We start from the raw sequence: 22,071 nt of genomic DNA on the forward strand, positions 1-22,071 counted from the left end.
CTATACTGCCAACCTAATGTAGGGGAACTATACTGCACCTAATGTGGGGGAACTATACTGCCAACCTAATGTAGGGGAACTATACTGCACCTAATGTGGGGGAACTATACTGCCAACCTAATGTAGGGGAACTATACTGCACCTAATGTGGGGGAACTATACTGCCAACCTAATGTAGGGGAACTATACTGCACCTAATGTGGGGGAACTATACTGCCAACCTAATGTGGGGGAGCTATACTGCACCTATTGTGGGGAACTATACGGCACCTAATGTGGGGGAACTATACTGCACCTAATGTGGGGGAACTATACTGCACTTAATGTGGGGGAACTATACTGCACCTAATGTGGGGAACTATACTGCACCTAATGTGGAGAGCTATACTGTACCTAATGTGGGGGAACTATACTGCATCTGATTAAGGGGGGCAGGGGACTGGTGAAGGGGTACATGTGACTGATTAAGGGGGCAGGGGACTGATTAAATATAAAAAATATATATATTTGTATATATTTTTCTCTTTGTGTACATTTATGGGGGGGCGCCACAAGGCTAGCTCGCACAGGGCTCCTGAACACCTAAGGCCGGCCCTGATTAGCAAGACACTATCAATAAAGGAGTGGTTCTGCAGGTGGTGACCACAGACCACTTCTCAGTTCCTATGCTTCCTGGCTGATGTTTTGGTCACTTGAATGCTGGCGGTGCATTCGCTCTAGAGGTAGCATGAGACAGAGTCTACAACCCACACAAGTGGCTCAGGTAGTGCAGCTCATCCAGGATGGCACATCAATGCGAACTGTGGCAAGAAGGTTTGCTGTGTATGTCAGTGTAGTGTCCAGAGCATGGAGGTGCTACCAGGAGACAGGCCAGTACATCAGAATACGTGGAGGAGGCCTTAGGAGGGCAACAACCCAGCAGCAGGACCGCTACCTCCGCCTTTGTGCAAGGAGGAGCAGGATGAGCACTGCCAGAGCCCTGCAAAGACCTCCAGCAGGCCACAAATGTGCATTTGTCCACTCAAACGGTCAGAAACAGACTCCATGAGGGTGGTGTAAGGAACCCAATTTCCACAGGTGGGGGTTGTGCTTACAGCCCAACACCATGCAGGACATTTGGCATTTGCCAGAGAACACTCAAGATTGGCAAATTTGCCACTGGTGCTTTGTGCTCTTCACAGATGAAAGCAGGTTCACACTGAGCACATGTGACAGACATGACAGAATCTGGAGAATTCTGCTGCCTGCAACATTCTCCAGCATGACCAGTTTAGCGGTGGGTCAGTAATGGTGTGGGTGAGCATTTCTTTGGGGGTCCGCACAGCCCTATATGTGCTTGCTAGAGGTAGCCTGACTGCCATTAGGTACCAAGATGAGATCCTCAGACCCCTTGTGAGACCATAGGCTGGTGCGGTTGGCCCTGGGTTCCTCCTAATGGAAGACAATGCTAGACCTCATGTGGCTGGAATGTGTCAGCAGTTCTGGCAAGAGGAAAGCATTGATGCTATGGACTGGTCCTCCCGTACCCCAGACCTGAATCCGATTGAGCACATCTGGGACATCATGTCTCGCTTCATCCACCAATGCCACGTTGCATCACAGACTGTCCAGGAGTTGGCGGATGCTTTAGTCCAGGTCTGGGAGGACATCCCTCAGGAGACCATCCCCCACCTCATCAGTAGTGTTGCTCGCGAATATTCGCAATACGAATTTTATTCGCGAATATCGCATATTCGCGAATTCGCGAATATCCACGAATATAGCGCTATATATTCGTAATTACGAATTTTTTTTTTCACAGTACACATCACAGTGATCATCCCTCTCTGCTTCCAGCTTGTGTGGTGTAAAGAAGGCTCTAATACTACTGTGTGAGACTGGTGTGAGAATTTTCGTATATGCGAAAATTAGCATATGCAAATTTTCACATATGCGAATTTTTGCTTATGCTAATTTTGTATATGCTAATTTTCGCATATGTTATTTTCGCATACACGAAGTTTCGCATATGCGAAAATAAAACGAGAATATTACGAATATGCGAATATTCGCGAATATATGACGAATATTCGTCCATATATTCGCGAATATTCGCGAATTCGAATATGGCCTATGCCGCTCAACACTACTCATCAGGAGCATGCCCAGGCATTGTAGGGAGGTCATACTTGCACCTACTTACTACTGAGCCTCATTTTGACTTGTTTTAAGGACATTACATCAAAGTTGGATCAGCCTGTAGTTTGGTTTTCCACTTAGATTTTGAGTGTGACTCCATATCCAAAACCTCCATGGGTTGATAAATTTGATTTCCATTGATAATTTTTGTGTGATTTTGTTGTCAGCACATTCAACTATGTAAAGACGAAAGTATTTTATACGATTAGTTCATTCATTCAGATCTAGGATGTGTTATCTTAGTGTTCCCTTAATTTTTTGGAGCAGTGTAGTTGGTCTTTTCTAGGGCACTTAAAAATCTTGGACTGGCCCTGTACTCTTGGGTTCTTTTCCATTGTGCTCTTGGTATAATCTTTATAGGAGGCTCACTCAGGGAGCGTAGCAAAAATTCTGAAATTTTTAAATATGCTGACATTTTGACAAACTGTGGACTCTTTTCTGGTGCCAGGGCCCATTACATGACACTGCCACTCAACCCATCACCAGCTTGGGTGGGAAATTGCTGAAGCCAGCGATTTGCTTAGCAACGTGTTACATTTTGGACCCCAGAAACCACAAGAAGATCGGGGCTGGAGGACAAAAGACCTATTTCAGCAGCGCTGGATGAGCCGCAGGAGGTAAGTTAAAGTTTATTCATTCTATTGTAGCAGCCCAGGCAGAATGAAAACATAAAATAAAAAAATCACTGGGTAACCTCTTCATAGCATGGTTCACAATAACCATTCTTACTTGACAACAGTAACCAGGCTTTGTGAGTCTCTATCTAATGGGCAAAGCACTTGTGGTACCTCCACACATCCCATCTTATCTCCTTAATTAAAACAACTTTTGCCAATTAGCTCTTGGAGTAGTCATTAGTAGAGCAATTCACTTACTTTCACCCTGCACTTTAGATGTTTATAAAACATGCTTAATATAGACATGAACAGTACATCTCTGTGAGGGTTATTATTTTAGCTAGAATCTATCTATCTTTATATATATAAAACTCAATGGGGGACATTTACTAATCTAGTCTATTCTGGGTATGCTTATAGACCAGCGTATGTGGTAGTCTCCTGTCTATTGTGCTCCTAATTTATCAAAGGTTTCACAGCCCTTGATAAATTCTGTGCTCAGACTTCAGGGTCTACAGCTTAAACTGCATTTAGACCTGCTCCAACATGGTCTGACATTTCAGCGAATTTTGGGCAGATGCGACATGTCGCACAAAAGTCGCACTTGATAAATTCAGCCCCAATGTATTTTCCAATGCATTTCTGTCTAAAATAGACTTGCATACATCATGTTCTAAAAATCCTCCACAGCAAAAGTCGCACATATTTAGACTGCGACTTTCTGTGCGACAAATTTAGATAGGAAAAAACAGTCTAAATCCTTTGATAAATCTCCCCCAATGTGTGTGTGTGTGTATGTATGTGTGTATATGTGTGTGTATGTATGTGTGTATGTTCCAGTATCACGTCCAAACGGCTAAAGATATTAACATGAAACTTGGCACACATGTTACTTATATGTCAACAACAAACATAGGATAGGTGATTTAACCCTTACTTACGCCCATTTGCCAGGGTCGGGGTTTTTGTTTAAAGTCCCATACAAGTCTATGGGAAATATATGTTACTGCATTACTTCCAAACCGCTGGAGATATCGATAATACTTGGTCACATGTTACTTATATGTCCACTTAAAATATAGGAAAGTTAATTTAACCCTTAACTACCCCCATTTGTGAGGGTCAGGGTTTTTGTTTACAGTCCCATGCAAATCAATGGGAAATGTATGTTCCCACATAACTTCCGTACGGCTGGAGATATTTCAATACCTGGTACACATATTACAGGTTGGGATATGAGCAAGGGATAGGAGGTCGAGATAGGAGGTCGAGATAGGAGGACGGGATGGTCGAGATAGGAGGACGGGGATGGTCGGGATAGGAGGTCGAGATAGGAGGTCAGCATAGGAGGACGGAATATGAGGACGGGATAGGAGGACTGGATAGGAGGTCGGGATAGGAGGTCGGATAGGAGGACGGGCTATGAGGACGGGATATGAGGATGGGATGAGAGGTCGAGATAGGAGGATGGGATAGGAGGTTGGCATAGGAGGTCGAGATAGGAGAACGAGATAGAAGTACGGGATAGGAGGAGGGGATAGAAGGTCTGGATAGGAGGTCGAGGTAGGAGGACGGGATAGGAGGACTGGATAAGAGGATGGGATAGGAGGTCAGGATAGGAAGTTGGGATTGGAGGTCGGGGTATGAGGACGGGATATGGGGTTGGGATATGACAACAATATATGAGGACAGGATATGAAGTCAAAAGCTTCCTCTATTGATTTTGCTCCACAACAAGGAATAGGAAGCAAAAACCGGGCAACGCCGGGTACTCAGCTAGTATATATATAAAACTCAACGTGTGTGTGTGTATGTATATGTGTGTATGTATGTTCTAGCATCACTTTCAAATCGCTAAAGATATTAACATGAAACTTGGCACACATGTTACTTATATGTCAACAACAAACATAGGAAAGGTAATTTAAGCCTTACCCACCCCCATTTGCGAGAGTCAGGGTTTTTATTTAAAGACCCATAAAAGTCTATGGGAAGTATATGTTCTGGCATAACTTCCAAACAGCTGGAAAAATGTCGATAATTTCTTGGTCATATGTTACTTATATGTTAAATAAAAATATATAATAGTTAAATTAACCCCTAACCTGCCCCCATATGTGAAGAATGGGGTTTTTGTTTCAAGTCCCATGCAAGTATATAGGACGTCTGTACCTTACTCCACAAGCTCCGCTCTGCTTCTCCTGGTGAATGCGTCAGTCCGGCTGGTAAGCCACACCCTCCCTGCATGCCATGTCCCATCTCACAAAGACATGCCCACATTTAAGCCACACCCCTTTTATTTTCAGTTTACAATATCTTTACCACAACGCAGCCCCATCTGAGGACGGGATATGAGGATTAGAAATGAGGATTAGCTATGAGGACGGGATAAGAGGACGGGATATGGGGTCGGGATAGGAGGTCGGGATATGGGGACGGTATATGACGATGAGATGTGGGGTCGGGATATGGGGTCCGGATATTGGGACGGGATATGGGGACAGGATATGGGGTCAAGATATGAGGCTGGGAAATAGGGACGAGATATGAGGACAGGATATGAGGACGGGATATGGGGTCGAGATAGGAGAACAAAATATGAGGACAGGATATGAGGTCGGAATATGAGGAGGGGATTTGGGGTCGGGAAATGAGGAGGGGATATGGGGTCAGGATTTAGGGACGGGATATGAGGACAAAAGCTTCCTTCTTTGTTGCTTTTCCTCCCCCACAAGGATAAGATAGGAAAAAACGGGCAGTGCTGGGTACTCAGCTAGTCTATATATATAAAATTTAAAGTGTTTGTGTGTACAGTATGTATGTGTGTATGTTCCAGCATCACTTCCAAACCGTTAAAGATATTAACATGAAACTTGGTACACATGTTACTTATTTGTCAACTACAAACATAGGATAGAAAATTAACCCTTACCCACCCCCATTTGTGAGGGTCAGGGTTTTTGTTTAACCCCTTAACGACGCAGGACGTATATTTACGTCCTGCGCCGGCTCCCGCGATATGAAGCGGGATCGCGCCGCGATCCCGCATCATATCGCGTCGGTCCCGGCGCTAATCAACGGCCGGGACCCGCGGCTAATACCACACATCGCCGATCGCGGCGATGTGTGGTATTAACCCTTTAGAAGCGGCGGTCAAAGCTGACCGCCGCTTCTAAAGTGAAAGTGAAAGTGACCCGGCTGCTCAGTCGGGCTGTTCGGGACCGCCGCGGTGAAATCGCGGCGTCCCGAACAGCTGATCGGACACCGGGAGGGCTCTTACCTGCCTCCCCGGTGTCCGATCGACGAATGACTGCTCCGTGCCTGAGATCCAGGCAGGAGCAGTCAAGCGCCGATAATGCTGATCACAGGCGTGTTAATGCACGCCAGTGATCAGCATTAGAGATCAGTGTGTGCAGTGTTATAGGTCCCTATGGGACCTATAACACTGCAAAAAAAATGTAAAAAAAAAGTGTTAATAAAGGTCATTTAACCCCTTCCCTAATAAAAGTTTGAATCACCCCCCTTTTCCCATAAAAAAAATAAAACAGTGTAAAAAAAATAAAAAATAAACATATGTGGTATCGCCGCGTGCGTAAATGTCCGAACTATAAAAATATATCATTAATTAAGCCGTACGGTCAATGGCGTACGCGCAAAAAAATTCCAAAGTCCAAAAAAGCGTATTTTGGTCACTTTTTATATCATTAAAAAATGAATAAAAAGTGATCAAAAAGTCCAATCAAAACAAAAATCATACCGATAAAAACTTCAGATCACGGCGCAAAAAATGAGTCCTCATACCACCCCATACGTGGAAAAGTAAAAAAGTTATAGGGGTCAGAAGATGACATTTTTAAACGTATAAATTTTCCTGCATGTAGTTATGATTTTTTCCAGAAGTGCGACAAAATCAAACCTATATAAGTAGGGTATCATTTTAACCGTATGGACCTACAGAATAATAATAAGGTGTAATTTTTACCGAAATATGCACTGCGTAGAAACGAAAGCCCCCAAAAGTTACAAAATGGCGTTTTTTTTTCGATTTTGTCGCACAATGATTTTTTTTTCCGTTTCGCCGTGCATTTTTGGGTAAAATGACTAATGTCACTGCAAAGTAGAATTGGCGACGCAAAAAATAAGCCATAATATGGATTTTTAGGTGGAAAATTTAAAGGGTTATGATTTTTAAAAGGTAAGGAGGAAAAAACGAAAGTGCAAAAACGGAAAAACCCTGAGTCCTTAAGGGGTTAAAGTCCAATGCAAATCTATGGGAAATGTATGTTCCAGCAAACTTCCAAACTTAGTACACGTGTTGCTTTAATGTCAAATAAAACGATATGATAGTTAAATTAACCCTAACCTACCCCCTTATGTGATGGATGGAATTTTTGTCTTAAGTCCCATGCAAATATATGGGACTTTCAGTACCTTACTCCAAGCTCTGCTCTCCTGGTGAATGCGTCAGTCCGGCCACACCCCATCTTGCAAGTCATACCCACTTCCACAAAACCATGCCTCCTTCTATTTTCAGCCTACAATCTCTTCATCACAACTGAGTCCCACCTGATGACGGGATTTGAGGACAGGATATGAGGACAGGATATGAGGGCAGGAAATGAGGACGGGATATGAGGACATGATATGAGGTCAGTATATGAGGACAGGATATGAGGTTGAGATATGAGAACAGGATATGAGGGCAGGAAATGAGGATGGGATATGATGACAGGATATGAGGACATGATATGAGGTTGAGATATGAGCACAGGATATGAGGGCAGGAAATGAGGATGGGATATAATGACAGGATATGAGGACATGATATGAGGTCTGGATATGAGGACAGGATATGAGGACAAGTACTTCCTCATTTGTTGCTTTTCATTCCCCATGAGGTTAGGTAGGAAAAATCGAACAAAGCCAGGTACTCAGCTGTAGTGTTGCTCGTGAATATTCGCAATGCAAATTTTTTTCGCGAATATCGCATATTCGCGAATTCGTGAATATTCGCGAATATAGCACTATATATTCGTAATTACGAATATTTTTTTTTTTTTTTTTTTTTTTTTTTTCACAGTAAACATCACAGTGATCATCCCTCTCTGCTTCCAGCTTGTGTGGTGTAAAGAAGGCTCTAATACTACTGTGTGAGAATGGCGTGTGAATTTTCGCATATACGAAAATTTGCATATGCTAATTTTCGCATATGCGAATTTTTGCTTATGTTAACTTTGGTTTATGCTAATTTTTGCATATGCTAATTTTCGCATACGCGAAAATTAAACGCGAATATTACGTATATGCGAATTTAGCGAATATATGAAGAATATTCGTCCATATATTCGCGAATTCGAATATGGCCTATGCTGCTCAACACTACTCAGCTGGTTTGTCTATAATTATTACTTACAGTGGGGAGAACACTGCAGATTTTGCAGGTTTTCCTACTTATAAAACATGTAGAGGTCTGTAATTTTTATCAAAGGTAGTCTTCAACTGTGAGAGACAGAATCTAAATCAAAAACCAGAAAATGATTTAAAAAAAATGTATTTGCATTTTACTGCACAACATAAGTATTTGATATGTGGTGGCGGATGAGAGGATACTGTCTTTTCTGAGTATAGGGTATTTAGAGTGTTGCTGTTCAGGATAGTTAAGGGCGGTGTTAACCCTTGTCACTCGTGATGCCAGGGTGAGGGTTAAATGCTGTGTTTCTTGATAGGCCTATTGCCACCCTTCCCAAGAGCAATAGGTGATGCAGAAATAAAGGATTGTCCACAACCGCTGTTAACTGAAAACTTGCAGGAACTTTTACTGAGGAATTTCTGTGCATGTAGTAATAGTAACAGTCCAGATAACAGAGTGTCTTTACACCGATTGGCAGTCGGTTGGGATCAGACAAGCCCAATTTAGCTTCTGAAGGATTGTATAGCAGAGATCCGCTGGATTTAGGGGAGTAACTAGGTCCAGGAATCTTGCGATGAGTAGCGGGGAATTGCTTAGTTTATCCGTTATGTTAAAGGCCTAGGCCGCAAGGCTTTGGCCTAGTAAATTGTCTTGTAAGCTGCGGAGGTCCTACCTCTTCCAGAGTCAGCAACCCAAGAGAGGGATCAAGATGGCGCAAGTCCCTTATATGGGCAGGGGCCGGCCATTTTGGATTGGTCCGTAACGACTGTCACTCACTGTTACAGTGCATTGTGGGTAAACACGTCACAGGAACCTCCAAAGGTCCTGAAGCAAAACCATAAAGTTTTAACCTGCTCACGTGACCCGCAGGTCCTGCTACGCTCCGAACAGGTAGATAACTAAATATGAATTCGAGTAGAATACAGACATAGCGCACATCTACAATCTTGTATAATGATCTGATTGCTTCTCAGCACAATATCAAAAACTAACAGGTTGTTAGTATACATTTTTGATCAAAAAGTACAAGCCCACTCGCCACGTGAAGGCCACCTATTCAGAGTGGGTCCCTAACGTCCCTAGCATAAAATGGCGTAGCACCGGGCGGCGACCACCACCGCCGCGACACAAATGCCCACGGGGGGGGGGGGGGGGGGGGGAGCGACCCACTGGCAGAGCGGCCCCAATGCCTCTGAAACCAGTCTATGGGCCGCACCCGCCCGCAGACACAGCGCCACGGCAGCAACGGACGCCGCCCTGCACCACACCAGTGTGAACAAGGTGTAAAGGCTCACTTACCTTGCTCTCCCAGTCAGACTGGAAGGCTGCTAGGAGTGAAATGGCCCTAGTGTGGCTAATTACCACCTATATAGGTTTGGGCTGAGGGGGTGGGGAAGAGTGCAGCACATGTTCAAAAAAAAAAAACTAAATATATATATATATATATATGTATATATATATATATATATATAAAAGGATAACTAAATATATACATATTTATCCTCATACCCATATCAATACCAAATAGAACTGCTATATATAGTCATCGACTAAGTGCGAGGTGACAAGGGGAAAACTACAAAAGAGGGACCCCGACGTCCTAGGGACTCTGACTATGGGGACCTCTATATAGGTAACGTATACAATACGGTACCGGGACACCACAAACCCCCTTACTTAAAATAAGTCGGCCTTGAGGCCTGTCCCCTAAGGCAGAGGAACTAGGACTAGAACAGGATTATACCTAAAATTTTTCTATACATCCAGTAAACATTACACACATTCACATTCTCTGGATACTTTTACTAGACAATAGGAATCTATCTAGACATTGAGGAAGCTATCTAACCTTTAGTTTCTAGCTCCTTAAACATTTTTATATAGCTCTCTATGACATTTATGAGGCTAACTATACATTCATATACAGCTTTCTATAACCTTTAGTCTCTAGCTGTCTAAACATTTTGAAATCTCACCACATTCTTCTTTTTGCCACGATGAGTCACCTGTTAGTACACAGAAGGGTATATTGGCTTGTCCGAGGCTATCTACCAATAAGGATGGCTACTAGGGTCTATCGGCTACACGCTACTTACCCCTAGAACACAACAGTATAACCTAACTAGGTTACCTTTAGAAATACGTGTTTAATTCTAAACTCGCAAGAGCACCTACTGGCCGGGTAGAGCATCTCACACACGTAATAAAGAGAAGAGAAATATGAGTGTACCTAACAGTGGCAGGAATTGGGTATCAATAGGCTACAATTCCTAAGTGTTTCTTGAATGTGAGATATATTTTTGTTTTTGTGTATGTACTGAAGTAGACTGAGGTAGTACATTTAAGTGTGTAGTTTAGAGTATTGAAAAGATATTGGTAGTGCATTGAAGTGAGTTATCAAAGGTACCATGTGTGCAGGTTCTGAATGTGAATCTTGGTACCTTAAGGGTAGTTTACCCTGTATAGTTCTTTGAGACGGCCGCAACACCACCTCCGAGTCATCAGGAGTCTCTTCACTTGGTGATTCTCCAAGAACTTCAGTCCACCAGGGGGACCAGCTGGAGGGCTGGAAACAGAAGCAATATCTTCGGTTGGACTGGGAGGTTCTCTGAAATCAGGTGGAGAAGGTCAAGACTTGGAGCAGCCACAGGAGTAGGACTGATGCTTGGTGTAGTAACCAATGGTGGTTAATAGGGAGCAACAGCTATTGGTAACTGGCTGGATGGAACGGCTACTAGCACCTGACTGGATGGAGCAACCAGTGGCGGCTGGCTGGGTGGAGCTGGAAACGGTATACCCCAATACATGGCAGGCTGATGAGAGGAGAACAGAAGAACGTCCATGGTGGGATGAATTCCTTCTGCCGGCACATATTCTCTCACTGGCCTTGTTGGAGGTGGAGTAGGTGGAGGTGGCCCAAGCATGTCTTCTTTCAGACACACTTTTATTCTGTTCCTGTTGACCACCTGTGGCTCGAACCGTTCTTTCTGTATCTCATATACATCCGTTTCAGGGTAAGGGACTGCAGTAATGGTATAGGGTTCCGTTTCCCTCAATGAGTCCAATTTATTGGTCCTAGGGAACTTTCGGAGCCACACCTTATCTCCAAGCTGTAAGGGCTGAGCCGAAGCATGTCGATTATAATCTTTCTGCTGACACCCATGAACTTCACCCATTTTCTTCTCAACAATGTTTTTGGCCTCCTCTATTCTTCGTTGATGCTCCGACACCCAACCTTGGGAAACCTGAGGAGAATTGTTGAAAGGTGCCTGCAGCCCGAAGGTCCGATCCTTCGGCAATTGACCGTGTCGGCCCATCATCAGGAAAAAGGGTGTATACCCTGTAGAACAGTGGACAGTGTTGTTGTAAATTTCTAGGAGTTCAGGCAACAACCGGGGCCACTCTTCGTGCTTTGAGACAGAGGCAGCTCTGAGCATTTGGATGAACACTTGATTGATCCTTCTCGCAGAGCCCATTCCCTTGGGGATGGTAGGCCGTCGTCCGGAGCTTCTTGCAGTCATGCAACTGGCAAAGTTCTTGGAACAACTTGGCTTCAAAGGCATTTCCCTGATCCGTGAGGACCGATTCAGGACAACCCAGAGGTTGGATCCAATGAAAATAGAAGAGCTGAGCAGCTGTCTTGGTGGTAAGGTCATTGACAGGGACCACGACCACCCACTTGGAGTAATGATCCACCATGGTCAGAGCATGGCAGTAGCCAGATCGAGTGTGGGCCAACTTCACATGATCCAAGGCAACAATCTGGTTCGGCCTCTCCGTACAGATGGGATGTAAAGGGGCCCTTGGATCCCTTCGGGGATTCTTGATAACGTTGCACACGGAGCATTCAGCGCACCATTTCTTGATGTCTCCCCGCATCCCTATCCAGTAAAATCTTCTTCTAACGGTGGCTTCAGTCTTATGGACTCCGAAATGCCCAGACTGGTCATGATAGTCATTCAGGACCATGGCTGCATCTCTTCTAGGGACCACAATCTGATGTATGCGATCTCCGGAAACTGAGTCCAGGGAATTTCGGTATACCAACCCCTTGTGCAGGAACAGGCGATTCCTCTGTCGCCACAGCCATTTCAATTCAATGTCCCCTTGTGTATTGTGCAGCCGAGTGGGCACTTTCTTATGGAGGCAATAGTCTAAGAGGTCCCCGATAACCCGGCTTTTGTCCTGAAGGGTCTTCCATGTGGATAAATCTTCAGGGACTTTGAGGGATTCAGGTTCATCACCCTTCTGGGCAGTTAGAGCACTCTGGCTCACGAACCTTTGGTAGAAGGGAGGCATCTCCACATCTTCCCACACATCTTCAGCAGGAGGTGCTTCCCCCGGGGCCATTCGAGAAAGTACATCCGCATTAACGTAGCTGCGGTACTTGATGTTGAAATCATAGTTGGCCAACCGGGAGGCCCAGCGTTGTTCAAGAGCCCCCAACTTAGCAGTGTTCAAATGGGACAATGGGTTGTTATCAGTGTAGATCGTGAAGGGAGTAGCAGCCAGATAGTCTTTAAACTTCTCTGTAATGGCCCAGACCAAGGCCAGGAGCTCCAGTTTAAAGGAGCTGTAGTTAGCGTCATTCTTTTCGGCGCCTCAGATGTCGGCTGGCGTAGGCAATTGCCCTCTCTTTGCCATCTTGTACCTGAAATAAGACTTCTCCCATACCTTCGAAGCTAGCGTCTGTATATAAACGGAACGGCAGGCTGTAATTAGGATACGTCAAAATAGGGGGTTCCGTGAGGAGGTATTTCAGGGCTCGGAAGGCATTTTCTTGATCTTCGGCCCACTGTATGGGTAGCCTCCCATTATAATTCTCCCGGGCAGTTCCTCTCAGTAACTCGGTCAAGGGTCTGGCAATTTGGGAAAAGTGGGGAATGAAGCGTCAGTAATAACAAACAAATCCCAGGATTGGGTGTAGGCCATTCTCTCACAGTACTGACTTTGTCCGGATCAGGCTGAACTCCTTGGGCACTGACGACATGTCCCAAATAGTGTACTTGCGGCTTCAACAAGTGACATTTAGACGGTTTAACCTTGAGCCCATGTCGGATAAGGATTTAGAAAATCTCTTTCAGGTGGTCCAGGTGCTCCTGATATGTCCGGGAATAGACAATGACGTCATCTAGATACAACAGAACACTCTGGAAGTTGAGATGTCCTAAACATCGCTCCATTAAACGTTGGAAAGTAGCCGGTGCATTGCACAGTCAGAAGGGCATGCTTTTGAACTCGAAGAGTCCCATGGGGGTCACAAATGTTGTCTTCTCTCTATCCTCCTCCGCCATTGGTACCTGCCAGTAACCGCTTTTCAGGTCCAGTGTGGAAAAGTAGGCGGCAGACCCCAGTGCAGTCAAGGATATTCTTCAATACGGGGGAGAGGATAGGCATCCTTGTGAGTTATGCTGTTCAATTTCCAGTAATCTACGCAAAAGCAGATAGTCCCATCTTTTTTCTTCACAAGGACCAAAGGCGCAGCCCAAGGGCTCTGGCTTTCTTGGATAACATCAGCCTCTTTCATTTCCACGAGCATCTTCTTTATGGTCTGATACATTCCAGGAGCCACAGGGCGATGCCTCTCCTTAATGGGTGGACTGTCCTCAGTGAGAATCCGATGTTTGATCATCGTGGTCCTGCCAAAGTCTGTGGGAAATTTGCTGAAAGCCTCTTGATGTTGTTTAGCGACTTGGATGACTCCTTCCACCTGTTCCCTGGGGGTGTCTTCGTCCCCTATTTGTAGCTGAACCCACCGGGGTTCCGCTGGACTCTGATCAGGTCCTCGTTGGGCCACTTGTGACTTCGAGACCACATCTCTTGCGTCCAAATGGTGCAGTTTAGCCACAGGGGTATATTTGGGTAGCCGGACGGCAAGTTCAGAGAGATTAATTAGTCTTACTGGAACTTTCCCATTTCTTACCGTTACCAGGCTTCTAGCGGCTCGCACCAAGGGACAATCTTCCAGCACGATGGGCTCCAAGAGCGCTTGGTAATCTTGATTTTTCACCCCAGGTCGGGCACGACACCAAATAACTGTCTCCGTCTGTGGTTGCAGAGTAACAGCGTGTATGTCTTGAATCCTGACTCGACAGATTTCTCCTTGATGATTCACAAACTTCTGTTCTGCTTGGAGGATTTTGAGGTGGTGTTGTGCAGCTCACCGGCCTGGAGGTGACAAGTGAGGGAGAGATGCATGCAGTGCACAGACAATATCATCAAAACAGTGCCTCATGATATTCATTCCAAAGATGAAGTCACCTGCCCCTTCATTCCTAACACTGGTGACAATCACACCCTGCCTTTCTAACACATTCTCTCCCACCTTCACCGTGGGCTCCCAGTAGACATATCTGGGTACTGGTTTCCCGTTCCCTGCAATTACTCTAAATTCCGCTTCTCTAGGCTCACACAACTTTTCTGGACCCCAATACTAGAAAACTCCCTGCGGAATGGTGGACACCTGAGACCCCGTATCTATCAGAGCTTGCAACCAGATACCCTCAACTATTACCTGTAGAGAAGGGCAAGGAGCAACATACATAGACAGTCCTTTCTTGTCGCCGGTTGGTTCTGGACCTTCAGCAGCTACTCCTGGGGTGTGGTCCTCTTTCTCCACACAGCACCGTGCGCGCAATCCCTTACTCCAGAGTATAAATCACAGTACATGAATAAAGTCTGTTACTTTCTGGGGGGAGTACAACTTCACTAGTGGCAACAGGAGTAGGCACACACACGAATACTGTTCGTGCGACGCCAAATAGAGTTGTGGTGGTGGATGAGAGGATACTGTCTTGTGGGAGTGTAGGGTATTTAGGGTGTTGCTGTTCAGGATAGTTAAGGGCACTGTTAACCCTTGTCACTCGTGATGCCAGGGTGAGGGTTAAATGCTGTGTTTCTTGATAGGCCTATTGCCACCCTTCCCAAGAGCAATAGGTGATGCAGAAATAAAGGATTGTCCACAACCGCTGTTAACTGAAAACTTGCAGGAACTTTTACTGAGGAATTTCTGTGCATGTAGTAATAGTAACAGTCCAGATAACAGAGTCTCTTTACATATAGCTTGAGCAATTTAGCTTCTGAAGGATTGTATAGCAGAGATCCGCTGGATTTAGGGGAGTAACTAGGTCCAGGAATCTTGCGATGAGTAGCGGGGAATTGCTTAGTCTATTCTACCTCTTCCAGAGTCAGCAACCCAAGAGAGGGATCAAGATGGCGCAAGTCCCTTATATGGGCAGGGGCCGGCCGTTCTGGATTGGTCCGTAACGACTGTCACTCACCGTTACAGTGCATTGTGGGTGAACACGTCACGGGAACTTCCAAAGGTCCTGTAGCAAAACCATAGAGTTTTAACCTGATCACGTGACCCGCAGGTCCTGCTACAGCTCCGAACAGGTAGATAACTAAATATATACATATTTATCCTCATACCCATATCAATACCAAATAGAACTGCTATATAGTCATCGACTAAGTGAGAGGTGACAAGGGGAAAACTACAAAAGAGTGACCCCGACGTCCTAGGGACTCTGACTATGGGGACCTCTATATAGGTAATGTATACAATACGGTACCGGGACACCACAGATACATCAGAAAAGCATAACTAAATATTTGGTACAGAAAGCTTTCTTTGCAATTACTGTGGTCAAACAAGTCCTGTAGTTCTTGACCATGTTTGCACATACTGCAGCAGAGATTTTGGCCCACTCCTTCATACAGACCTTCTCCAGATCCTTGTTGCTGGGCAATATGGACTTTCAGCTCCCTTCAAAGATCTTCTATTGGGCTCAGGTCTGGAGACTGGCTAGGCCACTCCAGAACCTTGAGATGCTTCCTACAGAGCCACTCCTTAGTTGCCCTGGCTATGTGTTTTGGGTTGTAGCCATGCTGGAAGACCGAGCCACGATCATCTTCAATGCTCTTACTGAGGAAAGGAGGTTGTTCGCCAAGATCCATGGTCTCATCCATTCTTCCCTCAATACGGTGCAGTCGCCCTGTCCTCTTTGCAGAAAAGCAGCCCCAAATAATTATATTTCCACTTCCATTGTTCACGGTTGGGATGGTGTTCTTAGGGTTGTACTCATCCTCCTTCTTTCTCCAAATATGGCGATGTTTAGGCCAAAAAGCTCTATTTTTGTCTCATCAGACCACATGACCTTCTCTCATTCCTCCTCTGGATCATCCAGATGGCCATTGGCCTGGTCATACGCTGGCTTGAGCAGGGGGACCTTGCCTGCACTGCAGGATTTTAAGCCATGACAGCGTAGTGTGTTACTAATGGTTTTCTTGGAGACTATGGTCACAGCTTTTGGCCATTGTTGAGTGGTCAGAGTCTGTTTGAATGAGTGTGTGGACAGGTGCTTTTTATAAAGGTAACAAGCTCAAACAGGTGCAGTCAATACAGGTAATGAGGGGAGAACAGGAAGGCTTCTTCACGAATAAATATCACGAAGAAAAAAAATGATTCTTATTATTGGAGTCAGGGGTTGTCCAAAAATTCTTCCTTTAGGGAGAGTTGCATACAGGATTGTCGTCCCAAAATGGTAAAGAAAAAATTGCTTTTGTATGAAAAGCTGAAAAAATATCCCTTTTTATAGAATCATTTGTATAGAATTGAGTGAACTTTTGAAAAGTTCGGTTCGCCGGACTCGAGGAAATTTACAGAAACAGGAAGTTCGGTTGGCTCAGTTGGACTCGAAACGGCAATGAAATGGAAGCCACCAAAAGTTACAAAATTAAATTTTTTCTTCAATTTTGTCGCACAATTAATTTTTTTTCCGTTTCACCGTGGATTTTTAGGTAAAATGACGAATGTCACTGCAAAGTAGAATTGGTGGCACAAAAAATAAGCCATCATATGGAATTTTATGTGCAAAATTGAAAGCGTTATGATTTTTAGAAGGTGATGAGGAAAAAAATGCAAAAATGGAAAAACACTGCGTCCTTAAGGGGTTCAAATTAATTAACATTTGGCCAGCCAGGTGACCTAGGTCTGACTGGCTGGAGGGAGGGAAGGAGTTGCAATAGCAACCTTCAGCATGTCACAGTGGTTTACTGGAGGAAGTTGTAGTAGCCGGTGTACAGCAGCAGGTTGAGAAACCTTTAAAATCAATAGAAATTTGGCCAGCCAGGTAACCCGGGCCTGAATAGCTGGAAGGAGGCTGCAATAGCAACCTTCAGCATGTCACAGTGGTTTACTGTAGGAAGGGTAGTATCCTGCATACAGCAGCAGGTTGAGAAACCATTAAAATCTATTTGAATTTTGCCCTAGGCAGCCAAGCGGCCAAGGCCTGGCCTGAAGTAGACTGTTTTCCAAAAAATACATTTTAATTTTCAGTAGGAAAATAAATCACGGAGCACTAAGCGTATTACTGCAGCAGGGTTTCTTTATTCATATCCACAAGGATTCCATGTGAAGGGTAGTGATGTCGCGAACATAAAATTTTCGGTTCGCGAACGGCGAACGCGAACTTCCGCAAATGTTCGCGAACCGGGCGAACCGACATTGACTTCAATGGGCAGGCAAATTTTAAAACCCACTGGGACTCTTTCTGGCCACAATAGTGATTTAAAAGTTGTTTCAAGGGGACTAATACCTGGACTGTGGCGTGCTGGAGGGGGATCCATGGCAAAACTCCCAATGGAAGATTACATAGTTGATGCAGAGTCTGGTTTTAATCCATAAAGGGCATAAATCACCTATTATTCCTAAATTCTTTGGAATAACATGCTTTAGCCCCCTTTAGACAGCACATAGAGCCCCCTTTAGTCATCACATAGTTAGATCCCCCCTTTAGGCAGCACATAGATTCCCCCATATTAGGCAGAACATAGTTAGAGCCCCCCTTTAAGCAGCACATAGAGCCCCCTTTAGGCATCACATAGTTAGATCCCCCCCCTTTAGGCAGCACATAGATTCCCCCATATTAGGCAGCACATAGTTAGAGCCCCCCCTTTAGGCAGCACATAGGTAGAGCCTCCATTTAGGCAGCACATAGAGCCCCCTTTAGGCATCACATAGTTAGATCCCCCTTTAGGCAGCACATAGATTCCCCCATGTTAGGCAGCACATATTTAGATCCCCCCTTTAGGCAGCACATAGATTCTCCCATATTAGGCAGCACATAGGTAGAGCCCCCCTTTAGGCAGCACATAGGTAGAGCCTCCCTTTAGGCAGCACATAGTTAGATCCCCCCTTTAGGCATCTAATAGTTAGATCCCCCTTTAGGCAGCACATAGATTCCCCCATGTTAGGCAGCACATAGTTAGAGCCCCCCTTTAGGCAGCACATAGAGCCCCCCTTTAGGCAGCACATAGATTCCCCCATATTAGGCAGCACATAGTTAGAGCCTCCCGTTAGGCAGCACATAGAGCCCCCTTTAGGCAGCACATATTTAGATCCCCCCTTTAGGCAGCACATAGATTCCCCCATTTTAGGCAGCACATAGTTAGAGCCCCCCTTTAGGCAGCACTGGTTTTATTTCACAGCCAAAAAAGGTATTTTTTTTATTTTATTTGAACAACTGTCACACCAAATGGGATTTGCACTAGTGTGACAATGAGCAAAAAAGGTTGCCAGCGGAGTTTCCCTTTTAAGCGGAGGTCCCCAACCAGGGTGCCTCCAGCAGTTGCAAGACACACGGACTGAACTTTTAGCCCTTTTAATACTGTAGTTAGTTGCTTAAAGGAACTTAAGTTTTACACCGGAGTACCCCTTTTAACTAGCGGTTCCCTCCCAACCATGGGTGCCTCCAGCTGTTGCAAGACACACAGACTGATATTTGAGCCTTAAAAAGGGCTTTTTTGGGTGCTGTCCTTAACCCCTTGGGGACGGAGCCCATTATAACCCTAAGGACGGGAGCATTTTTCTGCAAATCTGACCACTGTCCCTTTAAGCATTAATAACTCTGGGATGCTTTTACTTATAAATTTGATTCCGAGAATGTTTTTTCATGACATATTCTACTTTATGGTAGTGGTAAATTTTTGTCGATACTTGCTTCATTTCTTGGTGAAAAATTCCAAAATTTGATGAAAAATTTGAAAATTTTGCATTTTTCTAACTTTGAAGCTCTCGGCTTGTAAGGAAAATAGACATTCCAAATAAATTATATATTGATTCACAAATACAATATGTCTACTTTATATTTGCATCATAAAGTTGACATGTTTTTACTTTTGGAAGACATCAGAGGGCTTCAAAGTTCAGCAGCAATTTTCAAATTTTTCACAAAATTTTCAAAATCGGAATTTTTCAGGGACCAGTTCAGGTTTGAAGTGGATTTGAAGGGCCTTCTTATTAGAAATACTCCACAAATGACCCAAATATAAAAACTGCACCCCTCAAAGTATCCAAAATGACATTCAGTAAGTTTGTTAACCCTTTAGGTGTTTCACAGGAATAGCAGCAAAGTGAAGGAGAAAATTCAAAATCTTCATTTTTTACACTCGCATGTTCTTGTAGACCCAGTTTTGAATTTTTACAAGCGGTAATAGGAGAAAAAGCCTTCAATTTGTAACCCAATTTCTCTCAAGTAAGGAAATACCTCATATGTGTATGTCAAGTGTTTGGCGGGCGCAGTAGAGGGCTCAGAAGGGAAGGAGCAACAATGGGATTTTGGAGAGTGAATTTTGCTGAAATGGTTTTTGGGGGGCATGTCATGATGCCAGAACAGCAGAAAACCCCACATGGCATACCATTTTGGAAACTGCACCCCTCAAGGCACGTAACAAGGGGTCCAATGAGCCTTAACACCATGCATGTGTTTGACGACTTTTCGTTAAAATCAGATGTGTAAATGAAAAATTTTTTTTCACTAAAGTGCAGTTTCTTCCCCAAACTTACCATTTTTACAAAGGGTTATGGGAGAGAATGCCCCCCAAAATTTGTAACCCCATCTCTTCTGAGTATGGTAATACTCCATGTTAGGACGCAAAATGCTCTGCTGGCAAAATACAATGCTCAGAAGAGGAGGAGCGCCATTGAGCTTTTGGAAAGAGAATTCGTTTGGAATGGTAGTCAGGGGCCATGTGCGTTTACAAAGCCCCCTGTGGTGCCAGAACAGTGGACCCCCCACATGTGACCCCATTTTGGAAACTACATCCCTCACAGAATTTAATAAGGGGTGCAGTGAGTATTTACACCCCACTGGCGTTTGACAGATCTTTGGAACAGTGGACTGTGCAAATGAAAATTTTAATTTTTCATTTTCACAGACCACTGTTCCAAAAATCTGTCAGACACAAGTGGGGCGTAAATGCTCATTGTACCCCTTATTACATTACACGGGGTCACATGTGGGGGGGGGTCCATTGTTCTGGCGCTATGGGGGCTTTGTAAACTCATGTGGCCTCCAATTCCGGACACATTTTCTCTTCAAAATCCCAATGGCGCTCCTTCTCTTCTGAGCATTGTAGTTCGCCTGCCGAGCACTTTACATCCACATCTGGGGTATATTCTTACTCAGAGGAAATGGGGTTACAAATTTTGGGGGGCTTTTTTCCTATTCTCCCTTGTGAAAATGAAAAATTTAGGGTAACACCAGCATTTTTGTGAAAACATTTTTTTTTTTCATTTTCTCATCCAAATTTTATGAAAATTCGTCAAACACCTGTGGGGTGTTCAGGCTCACTATACCCCTTGTTACGTTCCGTGGGGGATGTAGTTTCCAAAATGGGGTCACATGTGGGTATTTATGCTTTTGCGTTTGTCAGAACCACTGTAAAATCAGCCACCCCTGTGCAAATCACCAATTTATGCCTCAAATGTACCTGGTGCGCTCTCTCACTCCTGAGCCTTGTTGTGCATCCGCAGAGCGTTTTATGCCCACATATGGGGTATTTCCGTACTCAGGAGAAATTGGGTTACTAATTTTGGGGGGCTCTTTTTCCTTTTACTGCTTGTGAAAATAAAAAGTATGGGGCAACACCAGCATGTTAGTGTAAACATTTTAATTTTTTTATTTTTTTAACACTAACAGGCTGGTGTAACCCCCAACTTTTTCTTTTCATAAGGGGTAAAAGGAGAAAAAGCCCCCCAAAAGTTGTAGTGCAATTTCTCCAGATTACGGAAATACCCCATATGGGGCCCTAAACTGTTTCCTTGAAATATGACAGGGCTCCAAAATGAGAGAGCGCCATGCGCACTTGAGGACTAAATTAGGAATTGCATAGGGGTGAACATAGGGGTATTCTACGCCAGGGATTCCCAAATAGGGTGCCTCCAGCTGTTGCTTAACGCCTAGCATGCCTGGACAGTCAGTGGCTGTCCAGAAATGCTGGGAGTTGTTGTTTTGCAACAGCTGGAGGCTCGGTTTTGGAAACACTGCCGTACAATACAATTTTAATTTTTATTGGGGGGGGGGGGGCAGTGTAAGGGGGTGTATATGTAGTGTTTTACCCTTTATTATGTGTTAGTGTAGTGTGGTGTAGTGTTTTTAGGGGACATTCGCACTGGCGTGTTACGGTGAGTTTCCCGCTAGGAGTTTGAGCTGCGGTGAAAAATTTGCCGCAGACCAAACTTGAAGCAGGAAACTTACTGTAAACCTGCCAGTGTGAATGTACCCTGTACGTTCACATGGGGGGGCAAACCGCAAGCTGTTTCAAAACCACAACTCCCAGCATGCACTGACAGTGCATGCTGGGAGTTGTACTTTTGCAACAGCTGGAGGCACACTGGTTGGAAAACCTTCAGTTAGGTTCTGTTACCTGACAGTATTTTCCAACTAGTGTGCCTCCAGCTGTTGCAAAACTACAGCTCCCAGCATGTATTGACATACCGTGCATGCTGGGAGTTGTACTTTTGCAACAGCTGGAGGCCCACTGGTTGGAAAACCTTCAGTTAGGTTCTGTTACCTAACTCAG

This window comes from Hyla sarda, chromosome 1 (genome assembly GCF_029499605.1).
Source record: "Hyla sarda isolate aHylSar1 chromosome 1, aHylSar1.hap1, whole genome shotgun sequence".
Lineage (NCBI taxonomy): Eukaryota > Metazoa > Chordata > Amphibia > Anura > Hylidae > Hyla > Hyla sarda.